Consider the following 15000-nt stretch of genomic DNA (forward strand, 5'->3'; position numbering starts at 1 on the left):
ATGGGGCTGTAGGGCCAGACTCATGGGGCTGTAGGTCCAGAACTCATGGGGCTGGTAGGTCCAGACTCATGGGGGCTGTAGGTCCAGACTCATGGGGCTGTAGGTCCAGACTCATGGGGCTGTAGGGTCCAGACTCATGGGGCTGTAGGACCAGACTCATGGGGCTGTAGGGCCAGATTATACCGGTTGGCAAAAGGGTCCTTTCTGTCTGACGATTTAGCACGTCAACACACATTCTACATGTTTTTATTGTAGCCATGGTTACGTATGCGTGTCCGTATGCGTGGCGTGCGTGTGCACATGCGTGCAGACGTGCAGAGCGTGTAAATTGCACCAGGGTTACGGAAGGATCATTGCTGTAATTTTTTGCAGACGAAAAAAAAAAATGGAATAAATAATTCAGGACATCATGGATGAATAAATGATCGACAAGCGGACACCAGCAGAAGGTGGTCCAGCGTATCGCGGACATCGCAGAACATATTTGTAAAATACTGTATATATAATATATATATATATATATATATATATATATATATTGATTGATTGCATTGTAAAATGTATCTAAAAGTGTAAAATTATATGTTAAATGATATACATAAGAATTACATTTATAACAGCTATAAATGTGTAAAAGAGATCGTGAACGGAAATTGGGGGGTTGGGAGGAGATACACCCCCCCCCCCCCCCACCCCCCCCCCAACCAGGGGGCGTGCACACATAGACATCAAAGGGGGCTTCAGCCCAACTGCCCCTTTTTACCCGTCTGTAAAAGAACTGCCCCTTTACCACATCTGTAAAACAACTGCCCCTTTAAAACCGTTGCCCCCTTTTACCACATCTGTAAAACAACTGCCCTTTTTACCACATCTGTAAAAACAACTGCCCTTTTTACCACGTCTGTAAAACAACTGCCCCCTTTTACCACATCTGTAAAACAACTGCCCCCTTTTACCACATCTGTAAAACAACTGCCCCTTTTACCACATCTGTAAAACAACTGCCCCTTTACCACATCTGTAAAACAACTGCCCCTTTACCACATCTGTAAAACAACTGCCCCCTTTTACCACATCTGTAAAACAACTGCCCCCTTTACCACATCTGTAAAACAACTGCCCCTTTATAACATCTGTAAAACAACTGCCCCCCTTTTACCTGTCTGTAAAACAACTGCCTTTTACCACGTCTGTAAAACAACTGCCCCCTTTTACCACATCTGTAAAACAACTGCCCCCTTTTACCTGTCTGTAAAACAACTGCCTTTTTACCACATCTGTAAAACTACTGCCCCCTTTTACCACATCTGTAAAACAACTGCCCTTTTACCACATCTGTAAAACAACTGCCCCTTTTACCACATCTGTAAAACAACTGCCCCTTTTACCACATCTGTAAAACAACTGCCCTTTTACCACATCTGTAAAACAACTGCCCTTTTACCACATCTGTAAAACAACTGCCCTTTTACCACATCTGTAAAACAACTGCCCCCTTTTACCACATCTGTAAAACAACTGCCCCTTTACCACATCTGTTAAAACAACTGCCCCTTTATCATATCTGTAAAAACAACTGCCCCCTTTTACCTGTCTGTAAAACAACTGCCTTTTTACCACGTCTGTAAAACAACTGCCCCCTTTTACCACATCTGTAAAACAACTGCCCCCTTTTACCTGTCTGTAAAACAACTGCCTTTTTACCACATCTGTAAAACAACTGCCCCTTTTACCACATCTGTAAAACAACTGCCCTTTTACCACATCTGTAAAACAACTGCCCCTTTTACCACATCTGTAAAACAACTGCCCCTTTTACCACATCTGTAAAACAACTGCCCTTTTTACCACGTCTGTAAAACAACTGCCCCCTTTTACCACATCTGTAAAACAACTGCCCCTTTTACCACATCTGTAAAACAACTGCCCCTTTTACCACATCTGTAAAACAACTGCCCCTTTACCACATCTGTAAAACAACTGCCCCTTTACCACATCTGTAAAACAACTGCCCCCTTTTACCACATCTGTAAAACAACTGCCCCTTTACCACATCTGTAAAACAACTGCCCCTTTACCACATCTGTAAAACAACTGCCCCTTTATCACATCTGTAAAACAACTGCCCCCTTTTACCTGTCTGTAAAACAACTGCCTTTTTACCACGTCTGTAAAACAACTGCCCCCTTTTACCACATCTGTAAAAACAACTGCCCCCTTTTACCTGTCTGTAAAACAACTGCCTTTTTACCACATCTGTAAAACAACTGCCCCTTTTACCACATCTGTAAAACAACTGCCCTTTTTACCACATCTGTAAAACAACTGCCCCTTTTACCACATCTGTAAAACAACTGCCCCTTTTACCACATCTGTAAAACAACTGCCCTTTTACCACATCTGTAAAACAACTGCCCTTTTACCACATCTGTAAAACAACTGCCCTTTTACCACATCTGTAAAACAACTGCCCCCTTTTACCACATCTGTAAAACAACTGCCCCTTTACCACATCTGTAAAACAACTGCCCCTTTATCACATCTGTAAAACAACTGCCCCCTTTTACCTGTCTGTAAAACAACTGCCTTTTTACCACATCTGTAAAACAACTGCCCCTTTTACCACATCTGTAAAACAACTGCCCTTTTACCACATCTGTAAAACAACTGCCCCTTTTACCACATCTGTAAAACAACTGCCCCTTTTACCACATCTGTAAAACAACTGCCCTTTTACCACATCTGTAAAACAACTGCCCCTTTTACCACATCTGTAAAACAACTGCCCCTTTTACCACATCTGTAAAACAACTGCCCCTTTTACCCGTCTGTAAAACACCTGCCCCTTTTACCACATCTGTAAAACAACTGCCCCTTTACCACATCTGTAAAACAACTTCCCCTTTTACCACATCTGTAAAACAACTTCCCCTTTTACCACATCTGTAAAACAACTGCCCCTTTACCACATCTGTAAAACAACTGCCCCTTTTACCACATCTGTAAAACAACTGCCCCTTTTACCACATCTGTAAAACAACTGCCCCTTTACCACATCTGTAAAACAACTGCCCCTTTACCACATCTGTAAAACAACTGCCCCTTTACCACATCTGTAAAACAACTGCCCCCTTTTACCACATCTGTAAAACAACTGCCCCTTTTACCCGTCTGTAAAACAACTGCCCCCTTACCACATCTGTAAAACAACTGCCCCCTTTTACCACATCTGTAAAACAACTGCCCCTTTTACCACATCTGTAAAACAACTGCCCCTTTTACCCGTCTGTAAAACAACTGCCCCTTTACCACATCTGTAAAACAACTGCCCCTTTACCACATCTGTAAAACAACTGCCCCCTTTTACCACATCTGTAAAACAACTGCCCCTTTTACCCGTCTGTAAAACAACTGCCCCCTTACCACATCTGTAAAACAACTGCCCCCTTTTACCACATCTGTAAAACAACTGCCCCTTTTACCACATCTGTAAAACAACTGCCCCTTTACCACATCTGTAAAACAACTGCCCCTTTACCACATCTGTAAAACAACTGCCCCTTTTACCACATCTGTAAAACAACTGCCCCTTTTACCACATCTGTAAAACAACTGCCCCTTTTACCACATCTGTAAAACAACTGCCCTTTTACCACATCTGTAAAACAACTGCCCCTTTTACCACATCTGTAAAACAACTGCCCCTTTTACCACATCTGTAAAACAACTGCCCTTTTACCACATCTGTAAAACAACTGCCCCCTTTTACCACATCTGTAAAACAACTGCCCTTTTACCACATCTGTAAAACAACTGCCCCCTTTTACCACATCTGTAAAACAACTGCCCCTTTACCACATCTGTAAAACAACTGCCCCCTTTTACCACATCTGTAAAACAACTGCCCCTTTACCTGTCTGTAAAACAACTGCCCCTTTTACCACATCTGTAAAACAACTGCCCCTTTACCTGTCTGTAAAACAACTGCCCCTTTTACCACATCTGTAAAACAACTGCCCCTTTTACCACATCTGTAAAACAACTGCCCCTTTTACCACATCTGTAAAACAACTGCCCCTTTTACCACATCTGTAAAACAACTGCCCCTTTTACCACATCTGTAAAACAACTGCCCCTTTACCACATCTGTAAAACAACTGCCCCTTTTACCTGTCTGTAAAACAACTGCCCCTTTTACCACATCTGTAAAACAACTGCCCCTTTTACCACATCTGTAAAACAACTGCCCCTTTTACCACATCTGTAAAACAACTGCCCCTTTTACCACATCTGTAAAACAACTGCCCCTTTTACCACATCTGTAAAACAACTGCCCCTTTTACCACATCTGTAAAACAACTGCCCTTTTTACCACGTCTGTAAAACAACTGCCCCCTTTTACCACATCTGTAAAACAACTGCCCCCTTTTACCACATCTGTAAAACAACTGCCCCTTTTACCACATATGTAAAACAACTGCCCCCTTTTACCACATATGTAAAACAACTGCCCTTTTTACCACGTCTGTAAAACAACTGCCCCCTTTTACCACATCTGTAAAACAACTGCCCCCTTTTACCACATCTGTAAAACAACTGCCCCTTTTACCCGTCTGTAAAACAACTGCCCCTTTTACCACATCTGTAAAACAACTGCCCCTTTTACCACATCTGTAAAACAACTGCCCCTTTACCACATCTGTAAAACAACTGCCCCTTTTACCCGTCTGTAAAACAACTGCCCCCTTTTACCTGTCTGTAAAACAACTGCCCCCTTTTACCGGTCTGTAAAACAACTGCCCCTTTTACCACATCTGTAAAACAACTGCCCCCTTTTACCACATCTGTAAAAACAACTGCCCCCTTTTACCACATCTGTAAAACAACTGCCCTTTTTACCACGTCTGTAAAACAACTGCCCCTTTACCTGTCTGTAAAACAACTGCCCCCTTTTACCACATCTGTAAAACAACTGCCCTTTTTACCACGTCTGTAAAACAACTGCCCCTTTACCTGTCTGTAAAACAACTGCCCCCTTTTACCACATCTGTAAAACAACTGCCCTTTTTACCACGTCTGTAAAACAACTGCCCCTTTTACCACATCTGTAAAACAACTGCCCCCTTTTACCTGTCTGTAAAACAACTGCCCCTTTTACCACATCTGTAAAACAACTGCCCTTTTTACCACGTCTGTAAAACAACTGCCCCTTTACCTGTCTGTAAAACAACTGCCCCCTTTTACCTGTCTGTAAAACAACTGCCCTTTTTACCACGTCTGTAAAACAACTGCCCCTTTTACCACATCTGTAAAACAACTGCCCCCTTTTACCCGTCTGTAAAACAACTGCCCCCTTTTACCTGTCTGTAAAACAACTGCCCCCTTTTACCTGTCTGTAAAACAACTGCCCCTTTTACCACATCTGTAAAACAACTGCCCCCTTTTACCACATCTGTAAAACAACTGCCCCCTTTTACCACATCTGTAAAACAACTGCCCCTTTACCTGTCTGTAAAACAACTGCCCCTTTACCTGTCTGTAAAACAACTGCCCCTTTACCTGTCTGTAAAACAACTGCCCCTTTACCTGTCTGTAAAACAACTGCCCCTTTACCTGTCTGTAAAACAACTGCCCCTTTACCTGTCTGTAAAACAACTGCCCCTTTACCTGTCTGTAAAACAACTGCCCCTTTACCTGTCTGTAAAACAACTGCCCCTTTACCTGTCTGTAAAACAACTGCCCCTTTACCTGTCTGTAAAACAACTGCCCCTTTACCTGTCTGTAAAACAACTGCCCCTTTACCTGTCTGTAAAACAACTGCCCCTTTACCTGTCTGTAAAACAACTGCCCCTTTACCTGTCTGTAAAACAACTGCCCCTTTACCTGTCTGTAAAACAACTGCCCCTTTACCTGTCTGTAAAACAACTGCCCCTTTACCTGTCTGTAAAACAACTGCCCCTTTACCTGTCTGTAAAACAACTGCCCCCTTTTACCTGTCTGTAAAACAACTGCCCCTTTTACCACATCTGTAAAACAACTGCCCCTTTACCACATCTGTAAAACAACTGCCCCCTTTTACCACATCTGTAAAACAACTGCCCCCTTTTACCACATCTGTAAAACAACTGCCCCTTTACCTGTCTGTAAAACAACTGCCCCTTTACCTGTCTGTAAAACAACTGCCCCTTTACCCGTCTGTAAAACAACTGCCCCCTTTTACCTGTCTGTAAAACAACTGCCCCTTTACCTGTCTGTAAAACAACTGCCCTTTTACCTGTCTGTAAAACAACTGCCCCTTTTACCTGTCTGTAAAACAACTGCCCCTTTTACCTGTCTGTAAAACAACTGCCCCTTTACCTGTCTCTAAAACAACTGCCCTTTTACCTGTCTGTAAAACAACTGCCCTTTTACCTTCATGCCCATGCATGGCATGAAACAATAAAAATGAAATCCATATCAGACACACACACACAAACACGCAGACATGCACACACACACACACACACACAAACACACAAACACGCACACACCACACACACACACACCACACTGAGTGCGTCGCTACTTTAAATAGCGACGCACTGAGAGCTTGTAGATCTGCTATTTTCGCTATATCTTTCGCTATCTTTGGGTGCCTTGTTGTTTCGCCGAGAACTACAACTCCCATGAGTCATCATTCAAATTGAAATGTTTGACATAGGTGTGATCAAAGTGATGAACATATTATATTCTGTCCTATGTGTCACTTTTTGATGATGCCTGAAGTCGACCCAAAGCCTGAAGAAGGTCAGTAGACCCAAACCTTGCCAAATAAATACATTGATTGTGTAGATCAGATCTGAGTGTGCGGAGTTTCCCTTTATTCTTTCTCACGCTATATCTTTGTCCAAAAAGTGCCCCTCCTACGAGATTTCAGCCCCCCTGCCTCTCTGCACGTCCCCCCACCCCTCCCCCCTCCCCTCCCCCCACACCACTCCCATCCCCCCCTAAAAACTATCCTACCCCCACCCCTCTATAAGCCCAACCCACCCCCAACCCCGGGGGAGACCCAGAGAATACACCTCCCAAATAACACATCTGTTCCCTCTGTCAACGGAGAAGAGGGTGTGACTAGGAGAGGAGGGGAGGAGAGAGGAGAGGAGAGGAGAGGAGAGGAGGGGAGAGGAGGGGAAGGGAGGGGAGGGGAGGGGAGGGGAGGGGAGGGGAGGGGAGAGGAGAGGAGAGGAGAGGAGAGGAGGGGAGGGGAGGGGAGGGGAGAGGAGAGGAGAGGAGAGGAGAGGAGAGGAGAGGAGAGGAGAGGAGAGGAGAGGAGAGGAGAGGAGAGGAGAGGAGGGGAGGGGAGAGGAAAGGAGGGGAGGGGAGTGGAGGGGAGGGGAGAGGAGGGGAGGGGAGAGGAGAGGAGAGTTGATGGCAGATATAAGCTCTGCAGTCACTGCAATGGAACGATCAGCACGCACACACACACACACACACACACACACACACACACACACACACACACACACACACACACACACACACACACACACACACACACACACACACAGAGACACGTGCACACAAATATGTGCAGAGAATAATAAATGTACACACACTAACACACAGCCAACTGTATAGTATCGAACACACACACAACACAGTACAGCACAGAAACGTGTCTGTGTGCATGTGTGCATGAGTGTGTGTGTGCGTGTGTGTGGGTGTGTGTGGTGTGTGCGTGCGTGCACGTGGGTGTGTGTGCACGTGTGAATTGATTGAAAGATCGTAGTCAGAATCACACACAGCGGAGGCGATGTAATTACTGGATCTAATGTAATGGCACGCACACACATTACAGAGCTGTGTGTGTGTGTGTGTGTGTGTGTGTGTGTGTGTGTGTGTGTGTGTGTGTGTGTGTGTGTGTGTGCGTGTGGTGTGTGTGTGTGTGGTGTGTGCGTGTCTGCGTGTGTGTGTCTGATATGGATTTTATTTTTATTGTTTCATGCCATGCATGGCCATGAAACACTCCCTGACACACACTCCCCTGACTCCAGCACACACGCACGCACGCACGCACGCACGCACGCACGCACACACACACGCACGCACGCACACACGCACGCACGCACAGTCTTGTGGAAGGCCTGTTGGACTCAACGTACAGTATACAGTATAGAGGATAAGTGCGTGACATCATCATCATCATACCGGAAGTTATGCAGGAACGCTTACTGACTGTGTGGCAAAACACTACTTTCTGGCCTCGACAGCCCAAATACATCCACAACAGAAAAGTCCCATTTGATCGCATTAAATTACTTAAAACAACATTACATTCACTTTGTCACTCAGGGGACACGGGGAGAACATGTGAGGGTACCTACCCTAGGGGACACGGGGAGAACATGTGAGGGTACCTACCCTATAGGGGACACGGGGAGAACATGTGAGGGTACCTACCCTATAGGGGACACGGGGAGAACATGTGAGGGTACCTACCCTAGGGACATGGGGAGAACATGCAAACTCCACACAGAAAGGCCCTTTCAACTGATCTTCTGAAGAAATTGTGATTATTTTGTATTTACTCGATGACACTTAAAATGAGTTCAATTAATTTTGGAGAATAAAAAGGAACTTGAATGAATGGTGTTATGGATGTGATAGGTTAAGTTGTGTATACGTGCAGCCGTATACTGTAGTTAATCAATGCAATCAATCACTCTTAATTACCCTTAATTAATTTAGTGGTAAGACTCCAAGCAGAGCGCACACAGGTGCTGCGGAAGAGATATGATTAAAACAAATGGGTCCTTCATCTCTGGTGTTATGATGTCACAAATCACAGTCTTTACATTGTGCTACAGTCATTTGTCCTACAATTAAACATCCATCACTGCCGTTTTTGGGGAAAAGGTTGGAAAGAGAGAGAGAAATAAAGTATAAGGCTATCAATTATTTAAACTTTCGGGGCCTTAGATTAATATAAAATGCTAAATGGTAAATGTTGCATTTATGTAGCGCCTTTATCCAAGGCACTTTACGACGCACCGACGGCCTGACGGAACCTAGCGCCTCCTCACAACGCTACGACGCACCGACCGCCTCACGGAACCTAGCGCCTCCTCACAACGCTACGACCGCCTGACGGAACCTAGCGCCTCCTCACAACGCTACGACGCACCGCCTGACGGAACCTAGCGCCTCCTCACAACGCTACGACCGCCTGACGGAACCTAGCGCCTCCTCACAACGCTACGACGCACCGCCTGACGGAACCTAGCGCCTCCTCACAGCGCTACGACGCACCGCCTGACGGAACCTAGCGCCTCCTCACAACGCTACGACGCACCGCCTGACGGAACCTAGCGCCTCCTCACAACGCTACGACCGCCTGACGGAACCTAGCGCCTCCTCACAACGCTACGATACACCGACCGCCTGACGGAACCTAGCGCCTCCTCACAACGCTACGACGCACCGACCGCCTGACGGAACCTAGTGCCTCCTCACAACGCTACGACCGCCTGACGGAACCTAGCGCCTCCTCACAACGCTACGACCGCCTGACGGAACCTAGCGCCTCCTCACAACGCTACGACGCACCGCCTGACGGAACCTAGCGCCTCCTCACAACGCTACAACGCACCGAACCGCCTCGTTGGTTGGACTGGCATATTCACCGATATTCACCGATATGACCAAATAAGGGCCGGTCCGATAGCGACGTCTCTCTAACAGTGTCTCTACTTACGTCCCTAATAATAATAATAAGCTTGTCCTGAACGTCTCTGGGTTACGACCTGTTCACCGGGTTCATCCTTACTGCAGGATTAACTTAACTTACACAGACCTTTTGTCGTTTAAGAACGGAATGCGTCCCAGACACATTCTGTGTGTGTGTGTGAGTGTGCGTGTGTGTGTGTGGTATGTTCTGTCACTGCTGGATTACATTCTCAGACAAATACCTTCATTATAACTCTGTCCACGTGCACGCACGCACGCACGCACATTCAATAAGTGTGTGTAGAGTCAAACACGGTCAATGACTCAGAGCTACGAGCTGTAGTCGGAGGAAAAGGTCATGTTTACACGCACGCACACACACACACACACACACACACACACACACACACACACACACACACACACACACACACACACACACACACACACACACACACACACACACACACACACACACACACACACACACACACACACCTTTTCATATAGTTCCTGAAGAGGGCCTGGATCAACCACAGGTCTCCTCCAGGTCTGCTCTAGAGGGTCTGGATCAGAGAGGGAGAGGGAGAAAGAGAGAGAGAGAGAGAGAGAGAGAGAGAGAGGGAGAGAGAGAGAGAAAGAGAGAGAAAGAGAAAGAGAGAGAGAGAGAGAGAGAGAGATCCAAAAGATCAAAAGAGTAGGAGAAAAAAACATCGTAGAGCACAAAAGCTGAGCGGCTTAAGATGTCAGTGGTGACAAGCACGACCCCCCCCCCCCCCACACACACACACACACACACACACACACACACACACACACACACACACACACACACACACACACACACACACACACACACACACACACACACACACACACACACACACACACACACACACACACACAGTTGTGAACTCTGTGGACCTTTAAAAAAAAAAAAAGGCGCACGGTCGAACAAAGAAAGAGAGAAAAACCCTTGGCTGAGTTCTACAAAAACACACATTGACCACTGGGCTCTCTCTATCGAGAGAGAGAGAGAGAGAGAGAGATGAGAGAGAGAGAGAGAGAGAGAGAGAGAGAGAGAGAGAGAGAGAGACTAAGGAAAGGAAAGGTACTATGTTTACCCAGGGTAACTGGACTAAGGAAAGGAAAGGTACCATGTTTACCCAGGGTAACTGGACTAAGGAAAGGAAAGGTACTATGTTTACCCTGCAGGTTAACTGGACTAAGGAAAGGAAAGGTACTATGTTTACCCAGGGTAACTGGACTAAGGAAAGGAAAGGTACTATGTTTACCCAGGGTAACTGGACTAAGGAAAGGAAAGGTACTATGTTTACCCAGGGTAACTGGACTAAGGAAAGGAAAGGTACTATGTTTACCCTGCAGGTTAACTGGACTAAGGAAAGGAAAGGTACTATGTTTACCCAGGGTAACTGGACTAAGCTCAAGACCTTGTTTACAGCCAGGCCCTGCTCAATGCCTTGTCCAAGGGCACTTCAGCGGTGGTAATTTTAACGTGCTGGTCGGACCGGGGATACGAACTATAGCGACCTTCCGATATCAAGACCGCTCCGCAAACCGTTCGGCCACCGCTGCCCATGGAACGTCTCGTCGCGTGGATATACCCTCGTCCGTCTTCAATCGCCAACTAGATCGCCGTTCTCAGCCAACAACCGCTAGAGATCTTCACGTCAAGGCTGGAGGTGTGTGGAATTCTAAATGTATTTCTCATTCCAGACACACAGCAGAGAGAGAGAGAGAGAGAGAGAGATAGATATATATATATATATATATATATATATATATATATATATATATATATATATAGAGAGAGAGAGAGAGAGAGAGAGAGAGAGAGAGAAGAGAGAGAGAGAGAGACAGAGAGAAACTCAGCTCTGCGTCCCGCGGGCTAAATACAGGCATGTTATGAGTGCTGAGGGCGAAATGTAGACACACACACACACACACGCACACACGCGCACACACACACACACGCACAGCTCAGTGCCTTTGCTAATTTCCCATGACAGCTTTACCACCAGTCCTATAGCCTTACAGGTGCATAAGAGTGTGTGTGTGCACGTGTGTGTGTGTGTGTGTGTGTGTGTGTGTGTGTGTGTGTGCGTGCGTGAGTATGTGTGTGCGTGCATGAGTGTGTGCGCGTGCGTGTGTGTGTGTGCGTGCATGAATGTGTGTGTGCGTGCATGAGTATGTGCGTGCGTGCATAGGCATGTGTTATAGGTATATACTGTATATTGTGTTACAGCAGATACTATCTACTGTATATTGTGTTACAGCAGATACTATATACTGTATATTGTGTTACAGCAGATATTCATACTGTATCTAACCATCGCCTCAGGAGGAACAACAGGGATGTGAAAACAACAGCAGAAACAATTCAAGGCTTCATGGTGTGTGAAATTGATAGAACATAAATATGTAGGCTATTTATTTATTTATTTATCTATATGAAGTATTAACTATACAGTCTGCTGGCGCTGAGGCATGTGTATAGAACCTGCATGGTCCCTCAGGGTCTGAAGGGGTTAAATAGCAGATCTACAAGTGTGCATATTAGGACAAGTTATTATAGCGTATATACAAGCTCATAGTGCGGTGAGCTTGTCAATCAAATGGATCGGTAAAAAGGATCCATTTGGAACCGTCCCTAACTCCCTATAGTGCGTTAAAACGACCGGATGGAAAATAACTGAACCGGTTCCCACTGGGAACCAACCGGTGGAAAAGAACTGAACCGGTTCCCACTGGGAACCAACCGGTGGAAAAGAACTGAACCGGTTCCCACTGGGAACCAACCGGTGGAAAAGAACTGAACCGGTTCCCACTGGGAACCAACCGGTGGAAAAAAACTGAACCGGTTCCCACTGGGAACCAACCGGTGGAAAAGAACTGAACCGGTTCCCACTGGTGGAAAATAACTGAACCGGTTCCCACTGGGAACCAATCGGTGGAAAAGAACTGAACCGGTTCCCACTGGGATCCAACCGGTGGAAAAAAACTGAACCGGTTCCCACTGGGAACCAACCGGTGGAAAAAAACTGAACCGGTTCCCACTGGGAACCAACCGGTGGAAAAAAACTGAACCGGTTCCCACTGGGAACCAACCGGTGGAAAAGAACTGAACCGGTTCCCACTGGGAACCAACCGGTGGAAAAAAACTGAACCGGTTCCCACTGGGAACCAACCGGTGGAAAAGAACTGAACCGGAACCAACCGGTGGAAAAGAACTGAACCGGTTCCCACTGGGAACCAACCGGTGGAACAGAACTGAACCGGTTCCCACTGGGAACCAACCGGTGGAAAGGGGCGGGGTCTCAGTGAACCAGCGAGGTACAGAAAGGGGCGGGGTCTTAAGGGAACCAACCGGTGGAAAGGGGCGGGGTCTTAGATATATCAGGACGGTGACTTGACGAAAAACCTTTGAGAACCACCGGACCGGGAGACTCTCCTAAAAATCTGGACCGGAGTCAAACCGGGAAAATATGGCATCGGATCAGCCCAGGGCCTAGTGTAGTGTGAAGGGAGTAATTTTATGGAGTGGAGTCTCTCTCTCTCTCTCTCTCTCTCTCTCTCTGTTTCACTCCAACTGTTTCCCCCCCCAGCCCCCCACTGTTTCCTCACGACACTGCATTTCTAAAAATATAGATTTATCCGTCAGTGTCGTTCACAATCATTCCATCTCTCCATCCCCCATATCTCCCCCCCCCCCCACCCCCCTGTGACGTCGCCCCTCCTCTCTTCCCCAACCAACCCCCCCCCCCCATTCAATAATTCAATTAATAATTCTTCAATTTCCTCTCTGTGAGGAGAGGTGGGAAAGTCTCAGAGATAGAAATGCCATTAAGTGTGTGTGTGTGTGTGTGTGTGTGTGTGTGTGTGTGGGGGGGGTCCCAAGACTAACGGGTGTCCGTTAAAACGACCGGGTTAAGGTTGGTGAGGGGTGAGTTAAAACGACTGGATTAAGGTTGGTGAGGGGTGAGTTAAAACGACCGGATTAAGGTTGGTGAGGGGTGCGTTAAAACGACCGGATTAAGGTTGGTGAGGGGTGAGTTAAAACGACCGGATTAAGGTTGGTGAGGGGTGCGTTAAAACGACTGGATTAAGGTTGGTGAGGGGTGCGTTAAAACGACTGGATTAAGGTTGGTGAGGGGTGCGTTAAAACGACCGGATTAAGGTTGGTGAGGGGTGCGTTAAAACGACCGGATTAAGGTTGGTGAGGGGTGCGTTAAAACGACCGGATTAAGGTTGGTGAGGGGTGCGTTAAAACGACCGGATTAAGGTTGGTGAGGGGTGCGTTAAGACGACCGGGTTAAGGTTGGTGAGGGCTGCGTTAAAACGACCGGATTAAGGTTGGTGAGGGGTCCGTTAAAACGACCGGATTAAGGTTGGTGAGGGGTGAGTTAAAACGACCGGATTAAGGTTGGTGAGGGGTGCGTTAAAACGACCGGATTAAGGTTGGTGAGGGGTGCGTTAAAACGACTGGATTAAGGTTGGTGAGGGGTGAGTTAAAACGACCGGATTAAGGTTGGTGAGGGGTGCGTTAAAACGACCGGATTAAGGTTGGTGAGGGGTCCGTTAAAACGACCGGATTAAGGTTGGTGAGGGCTGCGTTAAAACGACCAGATTAAGGTTGGTGAGGGGTGCGTTAAAACGACCGGATTAAGGTTGGTGAGGGGTGAGTTAAAACGACTGGATTAAGGTTGGTGAGGGGTGCGTTAAAACGACCAGATTAAGGTTGGTGAGGGGTGCGTTAAAACGACCAGATTAAGGTTGGTGAGGGGTGCGTTAAAACGACCAGATTAAGGTTGGTGAGGGGTGCGTTAAAACGACCGGATTAAGGTTGGTGAGGGCTGCGTTAAAACGACTGGATTAAGGTTGGTGAGGGCTGCGTTAAAACGACCGGATTAAGGTTGGTGAGGGGTGAGTTAAAACGACTGGATTAAGGTTGGTGAGGGGTGCGTTAAAACGACCAGATTAAGGTTGGTGAGGGGTGCGTTAAAACGACCAGATTAAGGTTGGTGAGGGGTGCGTTAAAACGACCGGATTAAGGTTGGTGAGGGCTGCGTTAAAACGACTGGATTAAGGTTGGTGAGGGCTGCGTTAAAACGACCAGATTAAGGTTGGTGAGGGGTGCGTTAAAACGACCGGATTAAGGTTGGTGAGGGGTGAGTTAAAACGACTGGATTAAGGTTGGTGAGGGGTGCGTTAAAACGACCAGATTAAGGTTGGTGAGGGGTGCGTTAAAACGACCAGATTAAGGTTGGTGAGGGG

The sequence above is a fragment of the Protomyctophum bolini genome, assembly GCF_963924005.1.
Source record: "Protomyctophum bolini genome assembly, chromosome: 19".
NCBI lineage: Eukaryota > Metazoa > Chordata > Actinopteri > Myctophiformes > Myctophidae > Protomyctophum > Protomyctophum bolini.